The sequence below is a fragment of the Bos grunniens genome, chromosome 4 (assembly GCF_055505025.1).
Source record: "Bos grunniens cultivar Pamir isolate PY7600 chromosome 4, Bosgru_T2T1.0, whole genome shotgun sequence".
Lineage (NCBI taxonomy): Eukaryota > Metazoa > Chordata > Mammalia > Artiodactyla > Bovidae > Bos > Bos grunniens.
The window spans coordinates 108,091,334-108,110,559 of NC_141168.1; the positions used below are offsets into that span (position 1 = coordinate 108,091,334).

Genomic DNA, 19,226 nt, shown 5'->3' on the forward strand with positions numbered 1-19,226 from the left:
ATGATTTGGGAGAATGGCATTGAAACATGTATAATATCATGTATGAAACAAATCACCAGTCCAGGTTCAATGCAGGATACAGGATGCTTGGGGCTGGTGCACTGGGACGACCCAGAGGGATGGTATGCGGAGGGAGGAGGGAGGAGGGTTCAGGATGGGGAACACAGGTATACCTGTGGCAGATTCATTTTGATATATGGCAAAACCAATACAATATTGTAAAGTTAAAAAATAAAATAAAATTAAAAAAAAAAAGAGTAGCAATATGAAAAAATAAAAAAAAATTTAAAAAAAAATATTTTACCCAAAAGTCAAAATCATGAATCTCATCTCTGAATGCCAATATTTTAATACATGTGTGACAATAATTTTAATTATTCTATTGTAAAAAAGCATGAAATCAGGTGGCAAATACTGGGAAAGGGAGAGAAACAGATCAGGTCTTTGGAGAACTTGAGCAATGAAACTAAAAAGAAGGTAACATTAATGATAAAAGGTGCGAACTTGAAAGAGCCTAATATATCCAATATTATTCAACCAAAAATTATAAAGTTTCCTCCTTCTCTATCAAAATTGTCACCATTGCATTTTCTACCTAATAATCTCAAGCTAGTTTCCAAATCTTTAAAAACTGTGCAGTCTTTATTTCACTAAAAATCTGAAAAGGACTATCACTTCCCCTCCTCCTACCTGCCAAGTCTTCTTTAATATCGCATTTTTCTCAGAAGTTTCTCATACACATCCATGCATGGCAACAGCATCATCTATTAGAATTAAACTAGGAGATAAGAAAAATTTTATGATTCCATTTCATATAGAAGTATAAAGGAGTTTGGGGAAACACTCTCATTCATGAGCAATCTTCCTCTATAATAACTACAGCAATTTGTAATAACCTCAATTTTTCCTCTTGAATGCTAAGGAAATGTGGATATTAGTGTGAGAAAATTAAAAACAGAAAATCGCCTCTATTAGAATATATATATACATAAATATGTATCATTATAAATTAACCATGGGTAAACCACCTGAGAATTTTATTTGAACATACTAAACAGAAACTGGAGGCTAAAAAGAAAATTACCTGTAATACAAAATAAAAAAATGCCCCAAAGAAAATTACCTCTAATAAGTTTTTAAATTATACCTCCTGCCTAAAAGGGATATGGAGAGGAGAGTACCCTACCTAGGAAATATGAACTGACATCTGGATCCAAAAACCTAGCTTCCAGCTCCTGTTTTCCTTCTCTCAATTACAAATAATTGAGATAATTAAAAACTGTAAGCAAGCAACCATCTTCCATTATTTTCTATCACAGTTCGATAGCAATTTATAAATATTTATTTGCTCCTTTATTATTCCTTCCGCTACACAGGAAGTTGCTTGGAGCTAGAAAAAGACTCTGTTTCTTTACATTAAAATACATGTTTAGTTCAGAGCCTGACACATAATTACCACTCAATGAAGATTAGTTGTATGAATAAATGACTCTGTCAAAAGCATTTCTTAAATTATCTCATGGTGAAGATTACTTTCTCATGGTATCAGTGGCCTTTAAGCAAACAGTCAATACTTTTATCACCTTTCTTTTAAAATCCAAAACCAAAAGGAAAAAAAAAAGCAATTTTTATGTACACTGTTACAATAAAACATTCCATAGTTACAGGGTACTTTGGAAATCAGCGAGGCCAAGATTAGGCAAACATCCAGTTATAAGCCAGTAATGGATTATGAAACCAATTTAGATCATGTACAATATTTTTTTAATTAGAATAGAAAAACATTCTAATGTACTACATGATGCAAGTGAAAGTCGCTCAGTAGTGTCCAACTCTCTGCGACCCCATGGACTGTACAGTCCATGGAATTCTCCAGGCCAGAATACTGGAGTGGGTAGCCTTTCTCTTCTCCAGGGGATCTTCCCAACCCAGGGATCGAATCCAGGTCTCCCACCTTGCAGGCAGAGTCTTTACCAGCTGAGCCACAAGGGAAGCCCTGATGTAAAAGTAGGTATTATTTCGTGAAACTTTTACCTATCTATCACATATTACATATTATAACACATATATGCACATACATATATATGCACATAAATGTGTGGAACCATACACTGGGTTAAAGTTTAAAATGAGATACGAGTTAAGACTTTTTGGAAAAACACTGATCTAGACAATTACACTAATGGTTCCTCACAAGTATGAATTTTCAGATCTAGTATTTCAATCTACAGAGCTAAGTACCACAAGGTATTCCAAAGCGAAAAGATAATGACTTTTACACTGTCAACCAGTATGAATTGCACACAACTCTTCTCTTCATCTTATTAGATAATTGAGAGCTATGTCCATATAACATCTGGCTAGAACTAGCTTGCACTATGTTTAATAACTGACCATAGGATACAGAAGTTCAGTTCAGTTCAGTCGCTCAGTCGTGTCCGACTCTTTGTGACCCCAAGGACTGCAGCACGCCAGGCCTCCCTGTCCATCACCAACTCCCGGAGTCTACTCAAACTCATGTCCATTGAGTCGGTGATGCCATCCGGCCATCTCATCCTCTGTCGTCCCCTTCTCCGCCCTCCTTCAATCTTTGCCAGCCTCAGGGTCTTTTCAAATGAGTCAGTTCTTTGCATCAGGTGGCCAAAGTATTGGAGTTTCAGCTTCAGTCCTTCCAATGAATATTCAGGACTGACTTCCTTGAGGATGGACTGGTTGGATCTTCTTCCTGTCCAAGGGATTCTCATGAACAGTATGAAAAGGATATGGAAGATAGCTGCATAGTTACCATTCAGAACAAAAACTGAGGAATGAGCTGTATTCTTCCACCTAAGTCACCGCAGAATTTGATATTTCCTCTGAGGAAAATTAAGAGGTAATAACTTTACATAGTTCAGAAAGTATTCAGAGCTCTTCCATGGGGTGACCTTGATAATAATAGATTACAAGTAACTGCAGGTCAACTGAAAACAACTTTCTAAAACAAAATGTTTTTAAGTCCACATTTTTTAGAAGTAACCTAAAATTACTGTCAACTCTTTGCATCCACTTGCTAAATAGCATTTAAAATCAGTGCTTATTATCTTCCGTAAAAATATAAGGGCGATATTCGCAAACCACACGTTCCATTGAGAGATCTCCAACAAACTCACATGGGACAGCACTGATCCGTGGCTGTACTGTCGGACTCGCGGACGGCAATGTGAAATACGCCTGGCCAGTATTAAACCAAAATTAATACAATTTATGACTAAAAAACTAAAAATCTGATCGGGAATTACAAGTACCTGACAGATCTGACTTACAAAATAGCAGGAGTTTATTCCAACAGGCAAATTCTAATAGGAAAAGAATTTCTAGAATCATTGGAAAGCCGAAACAATACTCATAATACTTATACTGGGTTATGATTTTATTCTCAGTATGACTGATGTTTATTTCGGAGAAAAGTACAAGGTAAAAATATGCTGAGTGAAAATGAGTATAACACCATTTAAAAAATAGAAAGACCAAGACAAGAAAAAATAGTGAGGAATAACTTGGCAATGTACAATTGTTAAGCGATCTCTGAGGAAAAAAATGTAAACGTATAGAAAAAACACTATTCACACCTAATAGCAGGGCTTTCCAATCCCTCCATTTTCACAAGCTTTGCATCCCAATCCACTTTGAAGACTATTAGCACTAAACACATCTCACCCTTTAGCCCACTTCCCAGCAATCGCACGATATGCCCAACGAGCCTAAATCCCCCTTCACCACCTGGTCAGTACCCATGACACTCTCTGTATTTCTAGATTTGGTCTTACTCTGCCACTGTGCTCTCCGGAACTCTCTGTTTATCAATGGTACAGCTGGTTTTTATTTCTCTCTTTTAAATTCACTCCTGAAATCAAACCTTTTGTTTCCACCTCAAAAGAAAATGACTTGTCAGAAGTCAGCAATGTCCTCGATGCTGTTCAGTTCTCCTATGAGCTGAACCATAAGCAACTTAACAAAACTGATTTTCTGGAAACACTTTTTAACTTGGCACCAACCATCTTGGTTCTTCCAGAAATTCACTGCTCTTCTTGTCGCCTTTGCCTGGTCCTTTTCTCTCCAGCCCCTCAATTCTGGAGTGCTCCAAGACTCACACTTTGGACCTCTCCCTCTTTTATACTATCACTCTCTACTGACAATTGTCAAATTTCTATCTTCAACCCAGCCTTCTCCCCCGAACTGCCTATTAAGTACCTCAATTTAAATGCCTAACAGGTACCTCAAATTTAATACATACAACCGTATTACTGACCCACCCCAGTGACTTCAAGCCCCCATTCCCTGCAGTCTTCCTTCACACTAAGAAAAGATAATTATATGCTTCTGACTGTTTAGGCCAAAATTTCCACTGATATCCTTGACTCTCTTACAACATAGATAATCTGTTGGCCAAATGGGATCTACCTTCACAATATACTCAGACACATGATATACTTACTTAAGCAGTTACTATTATTCTCTGTACTCCCAGCAAGAATACAAGCTACATATGGGAAAGGACTACGTCTGTTTTGGTCATTGTAGCATCCCAAATAACTAAACTAGAAACTGACAAATAATAGACATTCAATAAATATATGCAGTATGAAAAATTAAATAAATAAATGAGAGGCTCCAGATCCTCAGTTCCACTCAAAATAATAGTAGTCTCAGCAAGGTAAAACATTTCATAAAGTTGAACTTAAAACAGCCTTAATCATTCTTTCACAAAGCTCCTTTCATTTAATGAATGCATATTCACCACTGCAACCAGTCAAAATGAAATATGGATTAAGAACATAATATGTTAATAATCATAGAGATAATTCACTATCTTACAAAAGTTCAAACCAGTAAGATATCATATAATAGGCAATGTTATAATAACAGTTCATATAATTTTATGTCACTCATAATTTAGTAAGTATTTCAGTATTTTGCCCTGGACAACACCAATCATCACCATCCTTGCCAGATAATGGATAATTTCCTAAATAAGCTTTATATAATAAGGCCTCATCAGCCACATTTAAGAGAGAAAGTGATTAACTCTTATGCTGGTTATGAAGTACAAGAGCATGAGACATTTTACAGCCAAATCTGCTGTTACAGGCAACCCCTGATTTCATGAACATGAGTTTAATAACTGCCCACCTTTGGGGGGAAAGAGAAGAAAGGAGAGAAAGTAAAGAAAGAAAAGAGAGAGAAACTGAGACCATCCTTCTGAAACAGTGATCACCTGGGAAATAAATAGCCTAGAAACGGGCCTCTGTAACAGAGTGAAGGTAGCTATTTACAAATGCACAAGTTATTAAATTACTGGTTCCCAGTCTGTCAGTGACACCTTCTGAGAAGACCCTGATCCCAGCTAAGTAAAGATAACCCATTTCTTTCAAACTGATTTGTGATATATTTTCCCACAGAAACAAAAATATCACCTTAATGACATGCAACTGTACAGCTAAAATTTAGGGTACATATAGGGTTAAAACAGATTTGTGAGCTGGCCTGGGAACACAGCCAATATTTTTTATACTGTTTCAGTGAGAGGGGGAAAATAAATGTGTTCTGAGTTCCAAACAGCTGCCTTACACATAAACTTTAGAAACACAACTGGCTCATATGCTGGAAACTCTCTGTATATAGGTTAGGTTTCATGGGATTCAACTTGGCCCATGGCATTTCTGAATATGTTTAAGAATAAGTCACTTTATATTAGGCCTCTTCTACTCAGATGGTGCAGCTAAAAAGACCTCCAGCTTGTCCAGAAGTGAATGAGCTTGTTGAACATTTTATAAAATACACAGCAGAGTCAAAAGGAGGGCTTTAAGCTACCAGGCTACTTCTCTTTCTCTATGAATGGACTAGACTAAACTTTATCACCATGATTCATATCAATTTGGGAGTTGAAGCAGAAAGCCACTACTTATTTGATTTAGAGATCAGAGCAATTTATATATACCCAGACCCTTCTAAACAGTGCAACATGGTATTTTTTCCCCCAAATTAAGAGAAATTGGCAGTTAATTTATGAGAATTTCAAAATACTAGCTAAGATTATCTGCAATGCTTTCTGGGAACCTGGAAAAACATGAATTAAGAATCAATTATAAATGTTCAGTTTAGTTCAGTCGGTCAGTCATGTCCAACTCTTTGTAACCCCATGGACTGCAGTATGCCAGGCTTCCCTGTCCATCACCAACTCCTGGAGCTTACTCAAACTCATGTTGGGCTATCTCAGATGCTATTAACATATGGAGTAGGTAAGGAGTAGAAGGCACAGAGCCATATAAGTCACTGACACATTGTCACAGTTAGTGCTATAATTAACAGTGTTTTATTTGTTTATGAATTATTTTACTGCCTCAAATGAATAGCCCAAACAGTTGTCTGCAGTGGCTGAAAATACTGCGAGCTATGTCAAGACCAGCTTGACTCCACCAGACATTTATGTACATTTCCCAAGAGCTGAGAAAATATGTCAGTGTTCTTTTAGAACAAAAATAAGAATAAAGCTGTGTTGGGTTGACTTAACTAAAGAGATCCATCTGAGGTAAACTAATTAGAAAAAGGTTCACCCCCTTGTTCTTTGTCCTACACCCTTCTTCCTGATCTGTGGTCACTCTCACAGCCAGACAGATGTGCTCCATCCAGTGCAAAGACCTATCTTTACAGCACAGCTCTTTCCACTTGGATGTCCTGACATCAAACTTACCACAGCAAATAAAGATCACATTCAGTTTGTCCAAAACCAAACTCATTATTTTTCTCACAGATTTACTCTCTTACTTTCCATTTCTTCATCTGTGATTATCCCAGTATGTTTGGCTGGAAACTTATTTGCTGCTTATAACAGAATTACCTAGAGACGTTTTGAAAATGTAGATATTTGTCCTTTCCCCATCCTTTCAAAATCAGAGCCTCAAAGAGTGTTACCTGGGAAATTTTTTACCAGCTCCTCAGACAATTCTAATGCACATACAAGCTTAAGAACTTCTACCTTAGATTCATCCTTAACTCATTCATTTAACATTACCTCCTTTCCCCCCAAAATCTTACTGCTAACAGAGACCAAGACCCTAAAACCACAATTTCCTAAGTGATGTCAAAAATTTCTCAAAATTGAAAATTCTAAAAACATAATTTTTGTTTTCCCTGCCCTATAACTTGTCTTGACTTGCATGCTCAGTCGCTGAGTCATGTCCAACTCTTTGCAACCCCATGGACTGCAGTCCATCAGGCTCCTCCATCCATGGGATTCTCCAGGCAAGAATACTGGAGAGGGGTGCCATCTCTACAAACCATAATTAAAACTCATCTTCCTAAGTTTTGAGACTCTCTATAATGTGATCCCAAGCTATCTCTCTCTCTCATCCCCACCCCTCGCCATGAACCCTCTAATCCAGTCATAAATCCTCATTCAAATTCTTACTTCAGTTTGACTGTACTCAGTCTGACATACTTTACCACAGACAACAGAACTCCCCATAACATCTACGCCTCTCTTACCTACGTATCAGTCCCTCAAGGGAAAGTTCAAACCCCAAACTCCCTTCTTGGCTCTTAACACATTGAATTATTATAAATGATTTCAGGCATCATCTAGCCTTCCATTTGCTCTTTAATTATTAAATTTTAAAAACTTTTAAAATGTAAGGATAATTGTTTTACAATGTTGTGTTGGTTTCTGCCATACAACAAATGAATCAGCCATAAGTATACATATATCTCCTTCCTTTTGAAACTTCCTCCCTGCCTCCCCGCAACCCCTATCCAACCCCTCTAGGTCATCACAGAGCACCAGTCTGAGCTCCTTTTGTTATACAGTAACTTCTCATTAGCTATCTATTTGACACATGGTAATGTTTCAATTTGCAGAGCAGGAATAGAGATAAAAACTTAGAGAACAGACTTGTGAACACAGCAGGTGAAGGAGAAGATGGGACAAACTGAGAGAGTAGCTCTGCATCTCTTGAACAGCAATGTTACCAAAGCACTTTTTAAAACTCCCTCTCTTACTCAACAACAGCCAATATTGGTCTTTTTATTACCTCTTCAATTATGTCCAAATCCCAGGGCTACACACAAAGTCCCATCAACTATATTATATCTACTAACGTCAGTTATACTCTTATCTAAAAGGATCCTCTACCAACTCAAAATCTTGTATTTCTTTCAATACCTAGTACAGACCTCAGCATCAACTGATTAGATAAACATTTTGGTTCTTTTAACTGTAGGAATTTATACTCTAAGATAGAAAAATACCTTAGTAAACAACAATAATCAAAATACACAAACACGTATTATTTTTATGATGCAGTGAATGTCTTTTTTTACTTTATGTTTCACAAAGGTCTCATTTTCACAGCACTTAAGAAAAGGAACAAAAATCTCAAAAGACAAAAAAAGTAAAGGAAGTAAAATCTCAACATTATTTTAAATAACAGGAATACTGAGGAAATGGAGTAAGTCATTTCTACTTCTGTAGGGTTCTTTCCTAATTATTCTGTCCAGGAAATGGTTCTTTTCTCACCAATAAAAACCTATCATTTCATTGGTCTCTATATACAATGCAATGAAAAGTATATGGAACTTAAGTGTCAGAAGGTGTATATTAAATTCAGAATGGAACAACTTTTTGGCAAGAGCCTCTGTCTCCCTAAGATTCAGTCTCCCAGCCAGTAATGTGGTAGCTATCTGGCTCCATGACTTGGCAATACTTTCCATTTAGATCATCAAAAGCCTAAACCATTCTATGTGCGCTCAACCTATCTTCAGATTAATCTTCCTTATGGCCAGGCCAGTACACACCCATCACAAATCTACTTAACTGACCATTCATTTTCTTCTTGCTCAAAAAGCCCAGTTCCTGAGAAGAAAAACCAAATCCAGGAAACACAGCTGGAACAACTTAGTATCCTAACCGCTCTGCTAATGCTAGAAAAATCATAAATCTATTATTCATGGGATAATGCTTAGCTACTTGTGACAAATTGAAGGTTGAGAAAATAATTGCACAAAAAGCCACCATACCAGCTGAGTCAGGCCAAGGTAGAGGTCACTGCCAGAGAATGAGCAGCCTGTCATACTTGTAATGAAAAAAAAAAAAGTCTTAACAGGATAAGTTAAAAATGCATTGCTTCATCTACGAAAGGTTGTTTCCTTCCTCTCTGTTCTATGTTTCATTCGCATCAATGTAATAAATTATGAAAGCCAAGGTCAATAGGAGTCTTTCCCACTTACAGATTTGGAACCACAACTCAGAAGAGACAAACTGCCTAATTAAAATAACAAGACCCTGAAATAATATGTATGGCACAAAACCAAAGATGTATTAAAAAAAAAAAAAGATAACTGCATTCATGAATTAAAATTAAGCATTATCATTCATGTCCTATGGTCATCTTCTGCGTGAGTCTTGGCCATCGCGACCAGGGAAGAAATACCCCATAATTTTATTTTAAATCAATCCATTAGGAGAATGTAAACTAGGTAATAAATTACATATCAGCATTCAAGAAAATAAGATAAAGGGAGTTTTTAATGATGGGAGGCTTTCTTTAAGGCAAGCTTTAAAACAGGCTTTAAAGGAAATGATGGTTATAAAAGACAGGGAAGAACTTGGGAGGGGAAGAAAGAATTCTTATATCTCGAGCAATTTAAAAATTCCTGGAATTTCCAATTATGAGCAAAGTTAATTGTATTTTTGTTTTCAATAGCACTAACAAGTTTTTTAGTACTTCAACTAGATTATCAATTCTACAAGTTAGAAAAATGCTCAGTGCACCATTTTTGGCTGTTGTTTTGTTTCTCGAGTGACCCAAGATCACGTGCAGACACTCCGATGGGAATATCACCATGGTTACTACAGATTACCACCCACAGAGGATTCCAAAGTTACATATACCTGCCAGCTACAATGGCACCCCACTCCAGTACCTTGCCTGGAAAATCCCATGGGTGGAGGGGCCTGGAGGGCTGCAGTCCATGGGGTCGCTAAGAGTCGGACATGACTGAGCGACTTCCCTTTCACTTTTCACTTTCATGCATTGGAGCAGGAAATGGCAACCCACTCCAGTGTTCTTGCCTGGAGAATCCCAGGGAGGGGGAGCCTGGTGGGCTTCTGTCTATGGAGTCGCACAGAGTCGGACACGACTGAAGCAACTTAGTAGTAGTAGCCAGCTACAAAACGAATAGAAAACTGAAGTTTCTGAACAAAAGCAAGACTCAATGAGTGAGGAGAACATCAAACTAAAAAGCTTTCAGAGCAAAGAAAACAACAAAATGAAGAGGCAACCTATGGGATGGGGGAAAACACTAGCAAACTATCTGTCTAATGAAGGTGAGCATCCAAAATATTTAAGGAACTCAAACAACACAATAACAACAACAAAACTAGAATATTATACAGCCATGAGAAAGAAGGATATCTTAACCACTAGTGAAATGAACAAACTGACATGAACAGACCTTGAGTACATTATATTAAGGTTAAGTCAGACAGAGAAAGACAAGCAACGCACACAAACACTTACAAGTGGAATCTAAAAAACTCAGGCTTACAGAAAAAGAGAGTAGATGGTGATTATTAGGGGCAGAGGGGTAAGGAATTAGAAATATATTAGTCAAAAGGTACAAACTTGCAGTTAGAAGATGTATACCTGGAATATATCTGGAGATCTATTGCACAGCATTGTGATTATAGTTAATAATGTTGCATTACATTCCTCAAAGTTGCTAAGAGACTAGATCTTAAAGGTTCTCACAACAAAAAAGAAATGGTAATTATGGGACATGTTGAAGGTGTTAGCTGACACCACAGTGTTAATCATACTGTAATAGTTGAATGTATCAAATCAATATATATAACTTAATCTTTTAAAATGTTATATGTCAATTATATGTCTGTAAAAATGAGAGAGAGAGAAAGAGGAAAGAGGGAAGGAAAAAGGAGGAAGGGAGGGAGAGGGGCAGGGAAGGAAGAAAGAAGGGAAGGGAAGGAGGGAGGAGAAGTAGAGGAGGCCAAGAGCCTCAAAAGTAACAACAATAGCAACAAAAAATACTTTACTTACAGGTCTCACAGAGGTAACTTACCCTCCACATATTTGGCGCCTAGCCACTGCACTGCAGTCTCTGAAGGGAGTTGTAGTCAAGATCAGAGCCTCATAATGACCATTTCACCTATTCCCAGGGTGAAACTGGCCATGCTTATACACGGACCTGGATTCCTCACCCAAATAACTTCATTCTAAGGCTTTCCCACCTAAGGACCCTCAGCCAAGGTCATTTCCACATTTCTTTATGAGGAGATATGTGACTACTAAAAAATTAAATGATTATTAAATAAAGGAAACATGTAAATACTTTAAAAAAGAGAGAGAGAGAGAGAGAAAGTGAGAGACCATTAAAAAAGCTTAATTTCTTCTTGAAAAAAAGAAAACTGAATTTTCCCAAAATGATTGTCAACAGTTTTGAAGGTAACTAAAATATTTCAGGTAAGAGTTCAAGTGAGAGTTGAGTTATTTTAAGCTTAACCAGTTCATTCTACATTCTTTCACAGTGAGAAAAATAACCAAGAAGTCTGGCAATGAATAGTAAAAAGAAAAATGTTGCTGTTTTCTTCTTGCTTGGTCAACTTCAACAATTCATTCACCAACGTTTTAAGCACGAAATAATCACCAAGTAGCTTTTGTTACAAAATGCCATTTACTCATTCATCCACTTGGCTGACTTGCGGATGGCTGCTTAGGCATCATGTCCATGAAGGGATTTTCCCAGACCGTCTTGCGCCTGCACACACGCGGGAGGAGTTACCACTCTTCAGTGGCCCAACGGCGTTCAGTGATGCTCACCCTCCCCCGGGCATGCGCAGCACCAGCTTCCAACCGCTGACTGTCGGTTCTGCTTTGCCTCTCCCTCTCCCACCTACCTACTAGTCTCTAAGCTTCCCTGAAGACTCACTGTCCCCGAGTGCTTGCACAAATCTCTCAGATACTAACAAATGTTTGGTGAATGAGAAAACACACAGGCAAATACACACACAAAGAGCTGAAGAGTTTAAACAGATCTCCCAACTGAAATCTTACTTGCCATACAAGGAAACAGAGGTACAAAAGGTTTAAATACTAGAGCCAGGATTAAAAATACCCATTTCCACTACTCAAAGATGCTGCTTTATATTAGTTCATTTATCCAAAATCTTAATTACTTTTAACAAAGTAAAAGTGATATTTTTAGTTACTATGTACTTCTAGATATATATAGCCAAAAGAAATGGAAATATATGCCCCTACAAAAATGTACATATGAATATTCATAATAGTCAAAAAAGGGATAGAATCCCAAATATTCATAGACTGATGAATGGATAAATAAAAAAGGTATATCCATATACTGGAATATTATTTGGCCATAGAAATAATAAAGTATTGATGCATAGTACAACATGGATGAACCCTGAAAGCACTTTGCTGAGTGAAAGAAGCCAGACACAAAAGACTACAGTGCTGTATAATTTTATTTATATAAAGTGTGCACAACAGGAAGATTAAGGCACAAAAAAATACACCAGCAGTTGCCTAGGGGTGGGGTGAGAAGGGTATGGGGGATGGGTACAGGGCTCCTTTCAGGGCTGATGAAAATTTCTAAAACTATCAGTTCAGTTCAGTTCAGTTGCTCAGTCGTGTCCAACTCTTTGAGACTCCATGAATTGCAGCACGCCAGGCCTCCCTGTCCATCACCAGCTCACGGAGGTCACTCAAACTCACGTCCATCGAGTCGGTGATCCCATCCAGCCATCTCATCCTCTGTCGTCCTCTTCTCCTCCTGCCCCCAATGAGTCAACTCTTTGCATGAGGTGGCCGAAGTATTGGAGTTTCAGCTTTAGTATCACTCCTTCCAAAGAACACCCAGGACTGATCTCCTTTAGAATGGAATGGTTGGATCTCCTTGCAGTCCAAGGGACTCTCAAGACTCTTCTCCAACACCACAGTTCAAAAGCATCAATTCTTCGGCACTCAGCTTTCTTCACAGTCCAACTCTCACATCCATACATGACCACTGGAAAAACCATAGCCTTGACTAGACAGACCTTTGTTGGCAAAGTAATGCCTCTGCTTTTGAATATGCTATCTAGGTTGGTCATAACTTTCCTTCCAAGGAGTAAGCGTCTTTTAATTTCATGGCTGCAATCACCATCTGCAGTGATTATAATGATGGATAAATAACTATACACTAAAAACAATTTATGGCATATGAATTATAGCAATAAAGCCATTATAAAAACTAGTAACTATAACTGAAAACTGATTTCTTTGGCACATTAGAATTTAAAATTCTCATTTACAAATTTTCATTCCATGCCTCACTAATACAAGTTAAGTGCTGCTTAACTGGTAAGCCCAAAATTCATTTCAAATGTCTAAAATGTCATGTTTAAGTCATAAAAACACTACTTATATTTAAAGAAGTTTTGATATGAAATATATTTCATTTTAATATTTTCAGAATTGCTTGTTCATATGAAAGTTATGCTGTTATGTAAACCTGAATGCTTGAATCCTCTAGCATCTTGAGATTGAGAGATTTTTGCTGTATTTAAATAATTCCTATTTGGAATGTTAAATGCTATGACTTCACATATTCAAAAATCAACTGTTTCACTGAGTAAGCATATATGAAGAGGAAGAAAGTCCAAGAAAGGAAATTTATTTCTCCAAGAGCTACTACGTATTACCCTGTTATTCTGTGGCAAGTCTTCTGCCTACACTGAAACTCACAGGTACAGAAATTCAAAGGGACCTGTGTTAATATGCTACCTTGACTACAGTGGGAAAATACTTAGTCCTTTTCTGCTGAAGTCAATGACACTTCAGTACTCAGACTTCCAAGATCAAGCCTAAAATTAAGGTGAATTTCATTGCACTTGTGGCTCAGATGGTAAAGTGTCTGTATACAATGCAGGAGACCCGGGTTCGATCCCTGGGTTGGGAAGATCCCCTGGAGAAGGAAATGGCAATCCACTCCAGGACCATTGCCTGGAAAATCCCATGGACAGAGGAGCCTGGTAGGCTACAGTCCATGGGGTTGCAAAGAGTCGGACACGACTGAGCGACTTCACTAAGACTTCACTAAGGTATATTTATTTTTTAGATTTCACATGCATTGTTTCAATGTATTTTTTAAATGCCAGGTGATTTTGCAGGCTATTAGTCTGAATTTTCAACTGGAGGTTTTGCCTTTTTTTTTTTTTTTACTTGAATACTATCTGCTTATGAATAGAACTCTAGATTTTCTCCTTACAAGAAATAAATTTGACATTTCTTTAAACAGAAAAAGTTTTCTTATGGGGAAGAGGTTAAAGTAATCCAATTTAGGATCATATGTCATAAACCCCTAATATAGTGAAGAAAATCTCCATTAAGCATTTGTAATAATATTCAGTGGAATTTTCTTTAAACCCATTAGTTTTCAGTGATAACCAATATAATAATATCTCACCATCTTGCTTAATCAAAAAGCTCTTTAAAACTCTAAGGACAGTAAAGCACTAGAGTTAATAGTATATACTTTACACTTTAATTAATAACCAATACAACAGTACATTTTTGTGACAACAAATTTTAGGAACAGTAAACTACACTGAAATATAGCATGAGCTAATTTGAGAACAAATTAGGCATTAAGTAATACTTTTCATATTCTAATGTATATTAAGGATGGATGGATATCCAAGTAGATTGAGCCAAAAAAATAAATAAATGAACTGAGTCTGAGAGAATGAGTTCTGACATGCTTGATAGTTTACAAGATTTAAATTAAGGAAAAAAAAAAAAACAGGATCAGTTGATCTGCAGTGAATCACAGGAAATTCATCTCAGTCCAAACTAACATAAGTCATATAATGACCATTCAGATATTTATGAACATTGTTAAGGCAAAATGAGCATCCTCTGACATACTGACCCTCAGATTGTGCCTAAATACGCTGGATGTACCAATAAGAGTCTGTTTTAGGATATGTGCTCAGATCACAAGTTAAACCAGAGTGTGTTGAAGGATGAGGGCAAACATTTTCCAAATACTTTAACTCAAACTTTAAATAGTAATTTCCTGCCTAAGAGGCCTTTTACATCCAAATTTGGCATTCTTCACTACCACAGCGGGTACAGATATTTACAAATAGTTTTTGCAAAGAGGGTACCAGTCATTCCTAAAATTGACCTTAACCTCTTAGATATTCCACCTTCCTACAAATAACTGTCTAGAATTCCTGAATTTATCTAATTGTATATTTATATAGGAACCCCATAGCCTTTCCTTTTGTTTAAAAGATTATAGATTTTCTACTTTGAGTTAGTCTGAGGTAAGTGACTCAGGGTAGTCATTTTTTATTTACTTACTAATGAAACAGGAATAATACCTGTCATATCCAACCCACTGAGTTACCAGAATAATACTCTTGACTGTGAGTCTTGATACCATTTTGAAAAGAATAAATATTTGCTACAGCCAAAAGATACCTCAATTATAGGAAAAAAAAAAATAGACTAACACTGTAAGGTTCAAGTTTCTCTTTCAGATATCAAAGAAAAGAACCTTTTCCTCTACTTTCTTAGGTTTAGTAATGGTGAGCCTGCAAATTAAACACACAGAAGATAGGTTGACAGGAGAAAAGATATACAATTTTTATTAGTATTTTAAGTGCATGCGAGGTCATAGAAAAGAAGTAAAACTCAAAGAAGTGGTTAGACTCAAGGGCTTATATACCATTTTAACAAAAGTAAGGAGGTTTAGACTTTGAGGGACGATAAACTTATGGGTAAATGACCTGGAAATACATGGGGGGAAGTTATGGAGAATCAGGGCTATTTTAATAAGATTTATTTATGCAGACTCACCCCAGTGCTGACTCTCCAAATCCAGTGACAAGTGTCTCTCTCTTCTTCATTGTACAGAAGTGGGGATACCTTCACAAAGGAAATTTATATCCTGCTTTTAGGCAGATAAGGGGAGGGCAGAGAACTCTTCCTGCATCTGCGGACTATTTCCTTCAGCTCAAAATAATCCTGATGCCAAACTGGCATATTTGGGGGTAGCTTATCCTAATCCTCTTCAAGGGCAAATATGTCACTTTATTGGCCAGTTTTGTTTCCTTCCTATGAAACAGAGGAAGGAGAAGAGAAAATCAGGAAGGTAGTGAACTCAGGAGCTTCCTTTCTGGACTAGGAACATCATGTCATTACTCAATTCTTGCCTTCCCCTAATCAAATTCATTTCCATAGAGAAAAGGCCACATAAACCTTTAAGTGGATGCCAGCTCTATAGAAAGTGCATCTTTCTCTGCCAACAAGGGAGTCTACAAAACTAACTGTGGCAATTTAGCAAACGCTTTTCTACTAAATATATTAGCAGGGAAAACAAGCAAACATGAGGAAGAAACATATTTTTTGAAAGGAACACAACTCCAATTTATTTTCATTTATCCTCTGCCATGGCAGGAAAAGAGGTCTGCCTCAGAACAGATGTAAATTCAAATTCTGGCCCCATCGTTTAACAGCTTTAAGACCTCTGGCAAGCTGTTAACCTTACTGAACCACTGTCTCTTTATAAAGTGTCTATAAACAAAGACACTTTATGAGAAACTACTAATAGCTACCTGGCAGGTATATGGTTAAGAATGAAATTATTTTAAATCGGATAACATATGTAAAACATTGTTGGTAGGACTTAGTGTTATTTCCTTTATTGTCCCCTACTTTCTAAAAGGATTTTTGAGTTCTCTCTTCATTGTATATTGACCTAAACTAAAAGGAGGGCGTCCTAGGTAGCACTAGTGGTAAAGAACTTGCCCGTCAATGCAGAGTCCACGAGAGATGTGGGTTCAGTCTCTGGGTTGGGATGATCCCCTGGAGAAGGAAATGGCCACCCCCTGCAGTATTCTTGTCTGGAAAATTCCATGGACAGAGGCCCCTGGCAGGCTACAGTCAGTCCATGGGGTTTCAAAGAGTCGGACATGACTGAGCTAAGAGGAACAGAAACTATCATTTATATCATAAAGATACCACATGATTAGCATCAATGTACCTTTTAAGAGTATTTTCTTTTTTCACCCCTAGTACAGAGGACATCTATACAATACAAACCCTTAAAGAAGGGTTAAGAGTCAAGGCTATGGTTTTTCCAGTGGTCATGTATGGATGTGAAAATTGGACTGTGAAGAAAGCTGAGCACTGAAGAACTGATACTTTTGAACTGTGGTGTTGGAGAAGACTCTTGAGAGTTCCTTGGACTGCAAGGAGATCCAACCAGTCCATTCTAAAGGAAATCAGCCCTGGGATTTCTTTGGAAGGACTGATGCTAAAACTGAAACTCCAATACTTTGGCCACCTCATGCGAAGAGCTGACTCACTGGAAAAGACTCTGATGCTGAAAGGGATTGGGGGCAGGAGGAGAAGAGGACGACAGAGGATGAGATGGCTGGATGGCATCACTGACTCGATGGACATGAGTTTGGGTGAACTCCGAGAGTTGGTGATGGACAGGGAGGCCTGGCGTGCTGCAATTCATGGGGTTGCAAAGAGTCGGACATGACTGAGCGACTGAACTGAACTGAAGAGACTAGCAAAGTTCACTGATCATTTTTATTTAGTATCAGTGGAATGACTCTGAAAGTTGTAACTGAAGGAAGTCTTGAGAGAAAGCTAGCATTCAATCAGATAATTTTAATATCAATAAGATTTTTGTGCTCTAGCCAGAAAGAATATTACAAATAATTCCACTAATTTCAAAAGTCTTTAAAGTTTGGTAAAAAGATATTTAATTATTTAACAAGCCAAAGAAATACAAAGTTCAATCAAGTATCACAGTCAACATTCTATACATGACCAGAACAGTGTTATGGGCATGCGGTTAAGAAGGGACTAATTTAATATGCTCCTGTCATCTATAAATACTGTTTTAATTAATGTGTCTGTGACAAGAACCGACAAGAATCTGATAAGCGTCCAGTTCAAATTCCTCATGTAGGGTCAAATGTTTCAGAAGACTGCTTGGGATGATATAACGTTGAGGAGATTTAAATTAAATGTGAAAATATTTAGGAGATTCAAACTCATTACTATTTTATGATAAGCTCAATTATATTTTAAGTATTTGTAACATTTAAGATAACCTGACCTATCAGAGTGATAGGTTTAGCCTTGTAATTCCAATTAAAATATAAAATAGAGTAATTGATTTAGACCAGTAATTATAAATAGAAAACTCACTAGCTTGATACAGAGTGTTGGCATATTATGGGAACCACAGAGTCACCATACTTATAGTTGAATTTGTGAGATGTATAGGAATTATGCTGGTTTTCAGAAATGCACTTAAATACAATAAATTTTATATGAATAGTTTTAAATGGTTTAAGGTGTTTGAGTTTGTAAATATGACAAAGTATCATTCAAAACCTTTAATCATTCAAAAATTTTAACAGTTTGATATGACAAGAATAATATAATTTATATGCTAGACTTATAAATCAAAGATAAAAGTAGAAGTTTAAATCTGTAATTTTAAATATCAATTTTTAAAGTCAATATAATCCTTGGATAATTTTTCTGTATAAAACACTATGCTCAGGAGTATCAAAAGCACCATATCAAATAAAGTAAATTTAATGAAAGATTCTGAAAGTGGCTACTTCTTCTATAGAAAGTGAATACACAGAATCTCATAATTATAGGTGGTTACTAAATACTAAAAGCATAAGTAAATGATTCTTCCCAAAAGTAAGATTAAACACTTACTACTCTTTTGCCTTTTAATGTATATACAAAGTAAATCTAGAGTGCCCTTTCACTGTCATTTTAGATTCAATACGGATACAAATGAAAACTTTTATTCTACATTTCAGTGGTTGTTTATTAACTATTTTCATTAACTCTGTACTAGTCATTCATTAACTATTTTCCCAACTTTGTAATCTGCAAAAATATGTAACTATATTCAACCTTGGAATTTCAAGCCATACTGCTATAAAAGCCCTAAAGGGAATTTGGGTAGCGATACAGAAAATGTCTCTTTTCTTTCAAAATAACCAAGTCAATTAAAAAAGGAAATTGATTACATAAGCTGGGATTATAGTCAGGTTTCAAATTTTATGAATGGAAATATATGTATAATTAATATAACAAGAAAGCAAATACACTAGCAATGCT

The 19,226-nt window shown here is 36.7% G+C and overlaps 1 protein-coding gene across 30 annotated transcripts in view; it reads right to left on the reverse strand.

Annotated features, from left to right (window-relative positions):
- PPP1R9A (protein phosphatase 1 regulatory subunit 9A) overlaps positions 1–19,226 on the reverse strand; it is a 349,650-nt gene that overhangs the window by 279,860 nt on the left and 50,564 nt on the right. For 2 of the 30 annotated variants that reach the window (XM_086397821.1, XM_086397816.1), the window contains exons 1-2: positions 15,918–16,177; positions 691–778 (exon numbers count right to left, since the gene is read on the reverse strand). The exons of 26 other annotated variants lie outside the window; for them this stretch is intronic. The gene's annotated coding sequence lies outside the window, so the exon portion shown is untranslated. Of the gene's footprint in view, positions 1–690; positions 779–15,917; positions 16,178–19,226 lie in introns of those variants that run through there. 2 more of the 30 variants (XM_086397820.1, XM_086397815.1) reach the window with 2 other exon arrangements.